The 13,775-nt window shown below is 36.1% G+C and overlaps 1 protein-coding gene across 4 annotated transcripts in view; it reads right to left on the bottom strand.

Moving 5' to 3' along the window:
- KHDRBS2 (KH RNA binding domain containing, signal transduction associated 2) overlaps positions 1–13,775 on the bottom strand; it is a 324,004-nt gene that overhangs the window by 44,718 nt on the left and 265,511 nt on the right. The gene's annotated exons all lie outside the window — the stretch shown is intronic.

Raw genomic sequence — 13,775 nt, 5'->3', positions numbered from 1 at the left:
CGCTCTTTTCATATGACAAGACAACAGAGTAGGTAAGAAATGCTGCATGGAAACTATTTTTTTTTCTCTGTGATTTTTGGAAGCCAGTATTTGTAGTTAAATTGCAATGAAACATTTGATTGTCTAAACAAAACCTTGCTGTTAAGGGAAATGCTAAAAGAAATAGTGAACTTAAAAAACTTTGACTCGATATTAATTACAGCAAAAGGCAATTTTTCCTCCCACTAGCTATGCAAAATTTAATCAGGTTGGGGGAGAAGGGACAGCATGAGGCAGCTCCAAAATAACAGCAATCCAATAAGCAATCACTCTAGTACACTATCATAATCACCTTAAGTACAGTAAGTTTGGTACTTCCTTATTTCTGCTAATTAAACTCCCCAGTGGTATTGAATAAGACTTCACTGGCATTCCTAAATTCAAGAAAACATTCTATGGAGGAAGCATTCAGTTGTTTACTTAGGTCAAGCATATTAAATCTGCCTGTTCCTCTGGGCTACCCAGCAGTGAGGGTAAGTGTGGATTCCAGGTGGGAGGTTTCATCCCTGTGGTGCTTTAAGTCCTGAAGGATGGACAGGACTCTGCATAGTGATTTCACTCTGTCAGCTGTAGTAAAGTAAAGACTTTTAGGGCAGAAGGGGGTGTCCATTTTCAGTCTGGAAATGGCCTCTCTCAGAATCTGGAGTCCACACAAACCCCATCATCTTCCATTTTAGGTGGTAGTGCACCATTTTGACTTGTCTGCATTAGCATGAACTCATAGCAAAAAGTACAGCTAAAAACATATCCCTGCAGATGACAGTGATATATTTAACATCATATAGCTAAATACACAATCTTGCTTCAGGGGACAGGATAAGAGAAACAACGCACCCCAGGAGACAGATGTTAGTCACATTGGTTAGTATGCTACTGGGTGGGATCCTGCTACTGCGAAGATGAGGGTGATGGGAGTTCCTATATAAAGACAAATAGCTAGAGGACAGACATTTCAATCTGCTTACCCAACCATCTGAGAGAACAGGAAAGGCAACAATTACAAATTAGCTCTCTCAGTTTCTTGACGCCTGAGGTGGATCAACTCAGCATCAGCAGGGCAGAGAACACTTGTTAATATTTGACACCTCTGTGGGTTCACGTTACAGACTTTAACACTCTCCCTCAAGGCTCAGAGCAGGTCAATACAGTGCAAATGGTTTAAGTGGAATCGTTGGAAAACAAAGTAAAAAAAGCACAACGTACTTTTAATGAACAGAAAGTATTTTCTGGATAATATTCTTTTATTTGTGCCAATCTGTAAGAAAATTATCTTCTAATTTATTGAAAGTTTAATGCAATGTACCCAGACACCTACCACACCTTTAGGTATCGAGAACCAAGACTCAAAATAGCTCCTTTCACATCCTTGAAATGTATTAAAGTCACTGAGCAGTTTTCTCCTCTTTAACCTTCAGATTCTCAGAACCCACAACTTTAATGTTTGAAAATATTTCTTGGTCAGGCCAACTTTGAGAGATGAAGCACCTAGCTCCCAACTACAGCCAGCAGAAATCAGAAGTTGTGAGTCTGAGGGTGTCCAAATTCACATATTCTCCTCTATGTGTGACGAGGATGGTGCTCCAAAAGCAGTTTTGTATAAATCCAGAGACCAGAACCCAGGATGCCCTCCTCAAATATAGTGTACATTTTTAGTCAGTACTAGAGTCAGCATTAATGCACTTTTTAGGTCTATTAGTGCTTCTATAAAAACCAACCAACCAACCAACCAACCAACCAACCTTTTCCTGTATAGAAGTCTTTTTGTCTCATAACAACTGCCACCACCATTCAGAAGAGAAAGCCCCCTACAATGAACTGAGAAATATGCAATGGGCAACTATTAGAAATATTTAAAGTGATAGCCATTTCTAGGCTAGGTTTTTATGCCAGGCTACCTTTATCTCAGGTATTTCTTAATAAAACAACTTTCCAAAACAGAAAAAGACCTCAACAAAACCTCTTTACTTTGTGTCAAGGGAAAGGACAGTGAGTCTTCCAGTGACTAGGATTTGCTCTGGCCCTACAACAATACATCTTAGATACAAGATAAAAGAACAGAAATTCACATTTGAAGCTGTAGTAACACTAAGAATGTTTATTAACAATTTCAAGGAGTTTTGGTATTTTTTAGAGTTAAAAAATAATAAAAAAGAGCTGATAAGTAAAAATCTAAAGTAGAGCTCAATTTAAAAAATGAACTGTTTTGAAAATGAACTTCTCTAAGTATTTACCTCCCCACAAAAGGGAAGACTGGAAAAACTCTTAGGAGAATCTCAGAACAGCATCTGAAATTAGCATTTGCAAGGCTCACTTCAAAAGGAAATACTCCCTACTCTACTACTGATAATGAAAATTACAGTCAGTGGAAAAAGGGATGTAGAAGCAAAAAGAGACATGATTGAAAAGTGGCTTATATTCTACTACCTGAGTAGTAGATACCAATAAGTAAGTACCAATTTGATTCAGGACTCAAGAGACCATTGAGAAGAATTTATTTATTTAGATTTACTCAAATCCTCTTCTATTTTCAGACGGTGAAAAAGATATTCAAAATACAAACAAAATTTTAAGTATCATTAGTTACAAGGGTATCATAATGTAACACAATCTGATGTCTTTGAACATGAATTTTCTTCTTAGTGTTAAGACTCTGTTTCAAACAGTAACAGCCTCTACTTAAATGCACCAAGTTTAAATCACCTCTTCTCTGAATAGCCTTAGAAAATAGAATTTTCATGGTCTGAAAAATGGTAGGTTTCAACTCTGTGAAACCAAGAAGAAAAATAAATGAATGAAACTAATGAATACTGTCCTGCTCACAATATTTTATCTATGTCCTTGTAATACACGAGAAAATACATTGTAAGAGAGTTGAAACTCATTTGGTTTTTACAGAAAATAGCTCAACTCTTTCTAAAGCAGCAAAGTGCAAAATGGCTAGACTTTAAAAAAGGAAAAAACAAAAGCACAAACAGTAAGTCAAAATAAAGTGAGTTATGCAACTCAGTATTTTAGTAGGCAAATGTGAACCTGAAAAATACCTGCAGTCAGAGAACCAGAACAGCCCTTCTTGTCAGCTGCACCCAGCAGTACACAAAACTTAGTCCTGTACCTCAGAGAAGGTAAAGGTATAAATATCCACCTCTAGTTGTAACTCATACAAAAAAGCAGTTAAGGGACCTTTGCACAGTTGTCTTAGGTTGGAAATTCTTAGGGGTATTCCATTCCTATCTGCTAGAGGTGTGGCAGTTATCTTCTGTTAATTAAGCAATTTTCTTTATCTCTTCCACAACCAATTCTCCCTCTGGGGAGACATATGCTGTTAATGGGCCATTGAGTGTCACTGCATGATGGATAAAATTACATCATCCCATTGTGAGAAGCTCTGCCCAGGGGGAGGAGCCAAGCATTCCCACCTGGATATAATCTGAGATTTGGAAGACCACAAGCAGCTTTTCCCACTGGATTCCCAGAGGAGCAGCTCTTTCCCACTGGATTCCCAGAGGAAGACCAGGCCTATCTACACCACCACTGGATCTTCAGAGGAAGACTACACCCTTCTGCAGGATCACTGCTTCAACAGACTCACATCTGCCACTCCAGGAGGACTGCAGCCACCATTCCAATTGGACTGCTACCAGCACCCTGACCAAGAGTAACCAGTTGCACTGGTGACATTCTATCACATAAATGTAATTTAAATTAAAGTTTTCTTTTCTCCCTGTGAACTGAAAGGAATGGAGCAAAAAGCAGCCTTCAGCTGCCAAGAGAGGATGGGCTGCAATACACCCACTATTGGTTTTAATATATTTATTATATCTAATATTCCTCTTTACAAAGTTTCCAGCAAAGTAAATGGTGAACCCCTCATGCATCCTGATGCTCCCATAGCTGGAGAGAGAGAGAAATAGATGGAGCTGGCTCTGGCCATGGAGCAGCAAGATTTAGTGAATCAGACATAAAGAAATAATTACAAGTATCTACTAAAAAGTGACAACTCTTCTGCCCAAGTTTGGTAACTTATCGATCGTTTAAAGCATCTCACTGTGCTTTGACTTGCTAGACACAGCATCATATATGTTAAATAAATCCCAAAATAATCTAGGAAATTATATTTCCAGGCTTTGAATGGCTGGGAATTCCAAGAAATTTTACTTTTCATTTTCCAACCCTTGAAAACTGGAGTCCATCTCAGAGCTTTTAAATGCTCAAGTAAATGCTGTGGTACCAGGAAGGAGCAGAAATGCTTTCACAGGTGCTTAACAACACCTTAATCAGTATTTAATTTCAAACTATTTCAACTATTTTAAACAGATTTCACTATGATGTTTTATTAATGCTGGAAGTAGGTTATTTAAATACAACTTGGCCAAATGCAAGACACATATATAGCAAATGCATCCTCAAATTTTATAAGCTGCCTATGTCTCCAAATTTACAGAATTCCCTAAAGAAAAGACCTGTAGGAGTCATGATGATTAACAGCTATACAATTTTACTGCAGCACTGAAGAAAAAAAGCTCCTCAAAAATAGTCTTATATGTCAAAAAAGGAAAGAAAAGGAAAGAAAAGAGAAAAAAGAAAGACATAGGTTAATTCTTTCTGCAATCCTACTGTTTTTGATCCACTCTTATCCTCCACTTAAATATATTTAACCATTATGGATTCCATGAATTAGTAATACATAACAGTTAACAAATCTTCAAGTGCTCAAAACTCAAGGCAAATAAAGATTTATGCATTTATTAATGCTGAATCTGGTCTAGATGAGAGCTCAGGCATTCCTAATTTTGGAATCTTTATATCCTAATATTTGGAAGACACCCCATGCCTTTTTCACAAATTATAACTCTTGCTTAATCAAATTCAAAATTTGAGTTCATCACATATTTTCTGGAATCTAATTTTATAGAAAAGTATTTTTAAAAATAATTTTGGACAATGAATTTTAAATTCTCTTCTGTATGTGATTTATGCATTTTGCATGTTTTTTGAGTCCATACATAAGCATTTTAACTCATTCATTCATTTTTCTTGCCTTGTGAAGGACCATACAGGATTATTTAGAAGACATAACAATGATACCTCTTATTTAGTATTGGTTCAAGCCATCCAGCTAAACAGTATTTCACCACTACCATGATAACCTTTGATTATGTTTTTAAAGCTGTAACCTGAACAATGTATTCCATATATATATATACACATATACACACACATTTGAATGAATTAAACTTTTCTTTGCACTCAGTTTTTTTAAGTGCTGATGCAATGAAATTTACTATGAACAAAATAATTAGCTTTTAAAAGTTATGAAAATCAGTCACTAAAGAAACTAAATGTTAAGCTGATATCAGTTGCAGAAGAGATGAACTTGTTTTTTCTGCTTATGACAATGATTAAGCTTATTATACAAGTGTTGCTTGTACTGAATACAGCAATGTTTGCACTGCTGCTAATCACATTTGAATAAAAATGTTCCTGACAACCCTTCCTGATCCTGCATACTGTAAAATAGCAAAATCCAAAGTACCTACCCACAGCATCTTCTTAACAGCAATATTTAATTTTCTAACAGATATTGTCCAATTGGGAAAAACACTTTAGCAAGGATTAAATGTACTTTTATTCTTGGATTAAAAAAAATTGTAAGAAGAGTGAACTCAATTAACACAATCTTGTAAGGAATTATTCATAAAGGCCAGGTATAATTAAAAGAAAACATACGAAATATAATGGGACTTCTCATTTGTGAATATATTAATGAGCAAAACAGTAAAGAGTAGTTAATACTTATTGAGATATTTAAAGGTAAGCTTTAAATTGCTATTCCCTGAAGTTTGAGCATGCGATTAGAGAAATTGGGAATGGAAAAGAACAGAACATCTATTAGAAACTCTTGTCAAATGTGATTGCTCCTTTCAGCCCATTTTTTAGTGCTTTCTCTAATCAAATGCTAAATATTGCCAGGCGTAGGGATTCCACCATTTCTCTTGGGAGACTGTCTGACAGCCTAATAGATCTTTGCGTCAGACACCTCTACTAACTTTATCCCATATGACTAAATATATCCCACTGTACCAGTGAGATGCATTCTCACAACTCAGTATTCTCAGTGTTCTCCAATGTCTCTGTTATATTCTCTCATTTGCTTTTAAAAATTACTCAGATATGAAGATTCAAAGTCAATGTGACCCTGACACAGACAGAGATACATTGATCAGCAGACAGCACAGCAACCAGGGAGGGCCCACCCCAAAATCTTAATAAAAATCTCATAAATATCCTTGCCTTCACAAATAGGGTCCAGAGAATTGTTGTACTGGTTTTCTTTGACTGTAGTGGACCAAGAACGTTAAATACTACTACAAGTATCCTACAGTGAAAGCCTTCTAAAGGAATTGTCTATCAGTGGTGATAGCCGAGCTGTCTGAATTAAATCTTTAAAATCTAATAGAATTTTACTGCATTAAAATCCGTCCAGAAAGTCTGTATAGATCTCAGAATATGACTTTCACAGCTTAGTCTGCAAGTCTTTGTTCTGTGCACCAGATCAAATTTGAATACATTTTTTAAGGTGATGGAAGTGATACAGATACAGATCACAGTTACAAAATCCCTGTAAAATAGAGAATAAAAATCCTGTTACTGTGTATGGCATATTCCAAGACTCTGGCCTAGCTCTCTTGAAAACAAGGATGTGTTGTGATCTCAGACTGCAGCAAGAAGAAAGATAAAGGAATTGCAATAGTTTCCCCTATTAAATGCTACACTCTTTCTACCATGCACTTGTAACGGCTTTGGTCTAGCTTAGCCTTTACCTGCCCATCATTCATGGTTGAAAACTCAGAAAACTGACTGGGTCTTTGATCCATTAACTGACTTAAGTACATTAAAGGCATAGATACAGGTAAAACTGACACACTGAAAACACAATGGTAACTCTATGCTAATTCTTTTAATGCTTGCCAAGGAATAAAAAGACAGAAGAAGGAAAAGAAAAGGTAAAAAAGGCTAACAGCTCTGTTCATTCCAAGACTATTCTTCTCAGGAGACTGATTCTGACCTTTCCTGGTGCAAGCTGTCAACAAATTAAGGACTAAAAAGTATTAAAAATATTGATGGACTGCAAACCAGAACAGTACTGTTTTTCATTTATCATACACAAGTAGAAGTTCACATCTAATAACGCCTCTTCTACTCTAAGCACTGGGATGGAGACACCAAAAAGCAGAGTTCACCAACCTTCTCAAGCACGCCTAGGGTTGAATCCCCAAAGTGTACAGATCATCCTGGGCCATGGTCATCTACTCATGATGTCCAACAATGTAACTGCAAATGTAATTTCTGGTTCCTGTTTTAACAACTACATTAGATAAAGAGTGACAGGCAGACTACTTGCTAAAAGAGAAAATTCTTTGATGAGATTTTTCTCTCACCAATAGATGCAGAGGTACAATATAAACTGCAGTGAAGACTTGACTGATATACCCGAAATCTTGTGTTGTTGCTGGTTTTTGAATGAATAAATTTTATTATTATTTCTTAGATTTTTTACTAAGATCAGAACCCTTTTAGTTCCATATTCAGATTTGAAAATAATTTTTTGCAATTTTAGCTCTTTCAACTATTTGAATTTTAAAGCCTACATATCAAGTCAATTTGTATTATTCTTCTACTATTAAGTGACATAGGTTTTTTTATTGTTTGTTTTTATTGTTATAGTTTCAGCTTTCTTTTTTATTATAATTTTATATGAGGATACTTTTATTGTATGAAATATAGACTGTGATATATCATAATCAATTCCATTTCAGAAAGAGAAAGTAGGGAAGTGGGATGAAAAGAATTTGTTAGTTGCTATTTCCTTTAAAACATTGTTTCAGCATTCTACACATTCATCTCTATCTTTTTTATGCTATGATAATACCTTGCCCTGGATAACAAAAAAATCTAGGTATGGCTCAGATCTTCTTTCTTTTAAAGAACAACAATATTAACAGGAATTTAAAAATTGAATTCTTTGAAATTTGTATCAGGTCTTAACAAGTTGAAAAGGCCACAATGTCAGTTTTAGAAGTATTGAAGGAAAGATTGCTCATAGCTAAACAACAAAGAGGGTATGTCAGTGCATGCTGTGGTAGAAAAGGAGAAGCATATGGATACATTTTTCTACTATCAGTTCAGAGAACATGCCAGCTAACTCTTAGACTCTGCTTGAATACTAAAAAATCAGTAGAAGGTTATTCTCACCTTCATGGTATCACTGAGGTTGGAAAAGACCTCCAAGATCACTGACTTTAACCTCTGACTAAACATCACGATGTCAATTAAACCACAACACTAAATGCCGCATCCAGTCATTCCTTGAGCACCATCTGAGTGCTTGACAACACTTTAGATGAGTAATTTCTTCTTGATGTCCAGCCTGAATCTCTCCTGGCACAGCTTGAGGCCATTTCCTCTTGTCCTGTCGCAGGCTGCCTGGGAGGGGAAAGTAGCACAAACCTGGCTCCAGCCTCCTCTCAGGCAGCTCTAGAGAACAGTAATGTCTCTCCTGAGCTTCCTTTTCTCCTGGCTAAACACCCCCAGCTCCCTCAGCTGCTTCTCACAGGACTTGTGCTCCAGACCCTTCACCAGCTCTGTTCCCCTTCCCTGGACACACCTCAATGTCTTTCTTGCAGTGAGGGGTCCAGCACTGGAGCTGTGGCCTCAGCACTGCTGAGTACAGAGGGACAATCATTTCCTTGGTCCTGCTGGCCACACTATTCCTGATACAAACCAGGATGCCATTGGCCTTCCTGGCCACCTGGGCACACACTGCCTGCTGGCTCGTGTCCAGCTGCTGTTGACCAGCACTCCCAGGTCCTTTTCCACCAGGCAGCTTTCCAGCCACTGTGCCCCCCAGCCTGTAGGTCTGAACAGGGTTGCTGTTACTGGACAGTAGGATCACTATTCCACTATGTCAGTATTATCTCCTCATTGGCACTGTCCTTGTTCTGTTAATGCACTGGGAAAATGAAAGACATTGATTTAGCTGTGATTAAAACAGTCAATGACTCAGAAATCCACGTTAAAAGAAAATCTTCATGACTCACAGAGGCATTGTCAGCACTTTATACAGTGCTTCATAACAAATTTTAGTTGGGTTTTAAAACAGTGAACCCATGGGAAAAATAGTTGCATTGGTTTTTCCCCCTAGCCAAGACTAGGGTCTAGTCCAGTGTTAAAATGTATACAGGATTACAAAAAACCATCTGGACATTATTTTAAATTTCAAGATTAATTGTATTCAATTAACTTTTTAATTTTTTTCAGTTTCATAAGATGTCTTTTGATTAAGTTCATAAAACTCAATTCTAAAAGCTAAAGACTGCAACATGAAAGGAACTAAATACACAAAAATATACTTCCTGACTGTAGCAAATTGCACACTGAAGGGAATATGGTTTGAAAGGAAACTGACTATTTTTGTCACTGGCGATTTTCTGTATTCAAATATTATCATAAGGAACATCCAAATCAGGCTCACGAAAATATTTGACACCTCTGAGTCCCATCACTGTGAATCCAAATAACTCTATTTGAGGCTGAAGTAGATTAGCAAAACCACAGCTGGAAGTTCATTGACTTAAAATCTCTACCAGACTCTCCGTCTGTTAATGTATCTAAGAAGCAAAAGATGCTGACTTATCTATGATGCTGATTTCTCAAATGTATCCCTCTAGAAAAAGAAAAAAATCAAACTCCTCCTGATTTCAATATTTCTTTACATACTAGTAGCCAGTCAAGAACACAGACCTCAGTGAGGTCTACTGAACACTGACTTGCCTATTTAGCATTAACATTAAAAAGGAACTAAGTCATTTGGTCTAGCAGTATTTATTTCCTTGGTAAAATGTTTGGAGGTGTGCCAGTAAACAGGTGTGACTGGTAAACTCCTGAGCATCACCTTGAACATCTGGGAAGCCCAGAAAATAGGCTCAGATTGATAAAATGGAGGAAGGACACTTAGAGCACTTAATTACAAGCAGCAATAAAAAATACTAAATTATTAGTATGCAAATAAACATTAAGTGCTGCATCACTGGTGATTAAAAGCTGGCCTTCAGCTTTTAAATTGTAGTCATCTTGCCAATTGAAGAAAGCTGTATCTCAATTTCGACCTTGAGGCAGGCTGATGAATATTTTTGCAGTCAGCACAGGAGTGAAAATCAGATCATCTAGAAAACCTGAAAAAGTCCCTTGTTGAAATTAAAAGCAACATTCTTCTTGTTGATTTTATCATCTATAATGTCTAAGGATCAATGGTGTTCCTGTATTTCAAGATGTAGCTTGGAGAAGCTGAATGTAATTTAAATTTAAATTTGAGTCCATTTGGATAAGCGACACAATTTTCTTCTTTGAAAGAGGCCTTCCTCATCAGTGCCTGCTGGAGGTCAAAAGCACAGCTCAGTCTAGTTTTCTGGTTTAAGACTAACTCATTTTGGTGTCAGTGTGAAAGCTAGGTACCTCACATCTGATCACAGGGCGGACTTTAAGAGCTCAGTTCAGCAGCTACAGTTATCTCCTGTCATTTTAGACATAGGAACACATCCCAGTTTTTCCCTCTTGTCCAGCAAGGCAGGGGTTTCTCCCATGTCTTGTATGACATCAAGGATTCACTCTATACGTCTCAAGGCATCAAGACCCCTACAGTGTCTTCAAATGACATTATAACCTGTGTCCAGGCAGCCCAACTGACCGTGAATCAGGAGACTTGCTTGGAGATGAAGGGTGTAGCTACATTAGTGTTTTGAGCTGGGAGCTGCCTTAAGCACTGATCCTACAAAACTGAGGTGAACAACTAATATGTCTGAAATCTCAAAGCATCTAAGACTTTGAGATAGATATTCCTAAAACTTTTCTTCTGGGCAGGCTTGTAGCTTCAATCTTGGCAGAATTGAATGGCTCAACAACGACACACCACTAACATCTACTCACTGTCCATTAAGTTCTCCATTTATCATCCAGTAAAGTTTTGAGCTAGTTGGCACGCCCCAAGAATACCTAATACACACATCCATGAATGTGCCCAAAACCACAGCTGATATCCCTTGTTTCTTTCCAATAGAGCACAATACCACAATACTTGCATGGAGTACCAAAACTATCTTGTCTCTTCCATTGGCATTCTACAGGAGAGATACGGCTTCTCCTTATTCCTCAGTTTTCTACTGCAGAAGATTCAGAGCTGTAAATCATAATTATTCCCAATGGTCCTCATAAATAGATATTTATACCTATTTCCTCATAACTGAGCCAAATTCAAGCATGTTATATGAAGTTTCCATAACATTGCAACTGGGATGTTAAACACAGTATTTTAATATAGAAGAAATTGGAAATAATCTTTAAAGGTTCTTGATTTCCGTTTTCAAAATATCTTTATATTTGATCTTGGTATTTAAATAAATAATATCTCTGTAAAGTTTTTGTGTATTTACAGATTATCTTCTAATTCTCTTTTGCAATGATAATTTCATAATGAGAGACAGTATTTCATATTTTGCTTCTACTTTAACTTTCAATGAGAAAGCAAATGCAAAAAACACTGTATATTTCTGTTTCCCAAATAATTCTCTGCTATTATAAAAGCTAGCACTGATCACAGAAATGACAAGTAGGAAAGAAAAATATTTTTCTGCATGACTCATCTGCCTTCTGGATTGTTCAATACCTGTGGCAAAAACATCACTAATGTGTTGGTCTGTATATTTTATAAGTTACAGTACATGAACAACAAGCTATCCACTGAGCTAAGCATGGATAGCTCCTTCTTGAAAGAGTGGGAAAACTCTCAAGGACTTCAGTGGCATCAAAATTACAGGAAAAAATCTGGAAATTTTTTTTCATCTTTAGGTCTTTTGGATCATTTTGGGAATGTAACTGTAGGTATTAATATGGAAAGTAAAAATCTGTTATACTCTAGTTGTCTAAGAAAAAACATCATATTAATCGTGTAAATAATTATACTGATTCTGTTTACTGTATTAAAGAATTCAACTTTCAGGCAAACATATGATATAACAAATTATCACTATCCCTGTTATACAGATGCAGAAAACAGAATTTAGAAGTGTTAAGGTAATTAATCTGCATCAGATCAATGAAAAAAACTCAGAGTTATTTGGATCACATCATCACCTTGCTAAGTGGTATAAGTCATTCCTTGCTGATATCAGCTTTAAAAGCAGACTAGATATTGATGCTATGAGAAAGGCTGTTTTATAAAACTTTTATAGATATCTTATCAAACAGCTTCACCAACTCAAACACTTTAAGATCCATGATTTGGAGTCCAGAGCCAACAGTGAGAAGTTTATTTCACCTTGGAACATGCAACCTACTCTTGCAAAAAAGACTTGTTCAAATTGCACCGAAATACATCTCTGTGTTGGTGAGCTTAAGGCTTTGCTCATTACAGCCTACCCTTGTAAAACTTTCTCATTATCTCATAACAAGTGATGAAAATTCAGATTTATTCTTTAAATTCTGAAGGGTTTTAAGCTTATCTGACCGACATAGTATTCTTTTGCTTTGTGAAAACATTTCCTTATCTGATTTCACTAACACACAAAAGGCATAGTCTTCCCATCATTTTGTTGCTCACATATTTGTGATAATGGCAGAACAAAAAATTAATAAGTTTCTAAGATTATAAAAAAAAGTTTGTATACTTAGAGACGCCCATCAGTGTGTCTGAGATCTGACAGACATTCTCACAATAATTATTTGAGAAAAAAGTTCTCAAATAATTATTGTGAGACTGTTTGTGAGAAAATTGTAGTTGAACCAAGTATGTCTGGTATTTAAGAATAGGTGTCTTTTTTCACTTTTATCTTTTGTTTTTTAAAATTGTTTCATCTAAGCGGAATGATAGTGAAGAGATGTCTACCAATACTGTGATCACTGTTACTCTTTATCTGCATTTTATCTTTTAAATAAATCTCATCATATCATATTATTTCTCTTCCATTACTGGGTGTCTACAATCAGGTTGAGACAGGAGCACTGACAGCTGAAAATTGCTCGCCCTAAATATTTATGTATTCAGACCCCTAAACACTACATTTCAGAGGGAAGTAATTAAATTTTATCAGGAAATTCAAACATCCCCTCCTCAGATACAGCCTCTGTAGAACAGTCAGTTTGTTCTACTGCTAACAGTTGCTTTTGGTTAGTATTTTTAAAGTCAAGATTATTTAATAATATTTTGTTTTAATTAAATTAAAATATTTATATTTTGGGTCTTGTTTCTTTCTTTGTATTTTTCTGTATGTTTTAGACTAATATCTTGTGTACTCCTATGTTTTTCTACCTATAAAACACTATCAAGAGGCCTTAGAATGTCTGTCCAGCCATTCCTGGTGGATGCTTGCATAAAAGCAAACAAGCAATGGAAAGAAAATACAAGGAGTGTATGATGAAAAAGAACTTCTTCATAATTTACCAAAAGATGAAATAAACTGATACTTTCATTTTGATTTAATCATAGTACATTTCACAATTAAAAAAAATTCTGTCCAATTTTCCTTTCAAATTTGCCTATTAAAAAAGCAAAACTTTTGCCCTGAAATTGAGATGCTTCTGGGAAGGCATATTATTGAAAGCTGGTCTTTCTGAAGAACTGCTACTAGACAGGTGTGCATAAAAGTTAGAAAAAGCTTCAAAGAAATTTCTTTATTTACAAAATA

The sequence above is a fragment of the Camarhynchus parvulus genome, chromosome 3 (genome assembly GCF_901933205.1).
Source record: "Camarhynchus parvulus chromosome 3, STF_HiC, whole genome shotgun sequence".
NCBI lineage: Eukaryota > Metazoa > Chordata > Aves > Passeriformes > Thraupidae > Camarhynchus > Camarhynchus parvulus.
The sequence above is the reverse complement of the archived record's forward strand: the minus strand, read 5'-3'. Positions and strand labels throughout refer to the sequence as shown.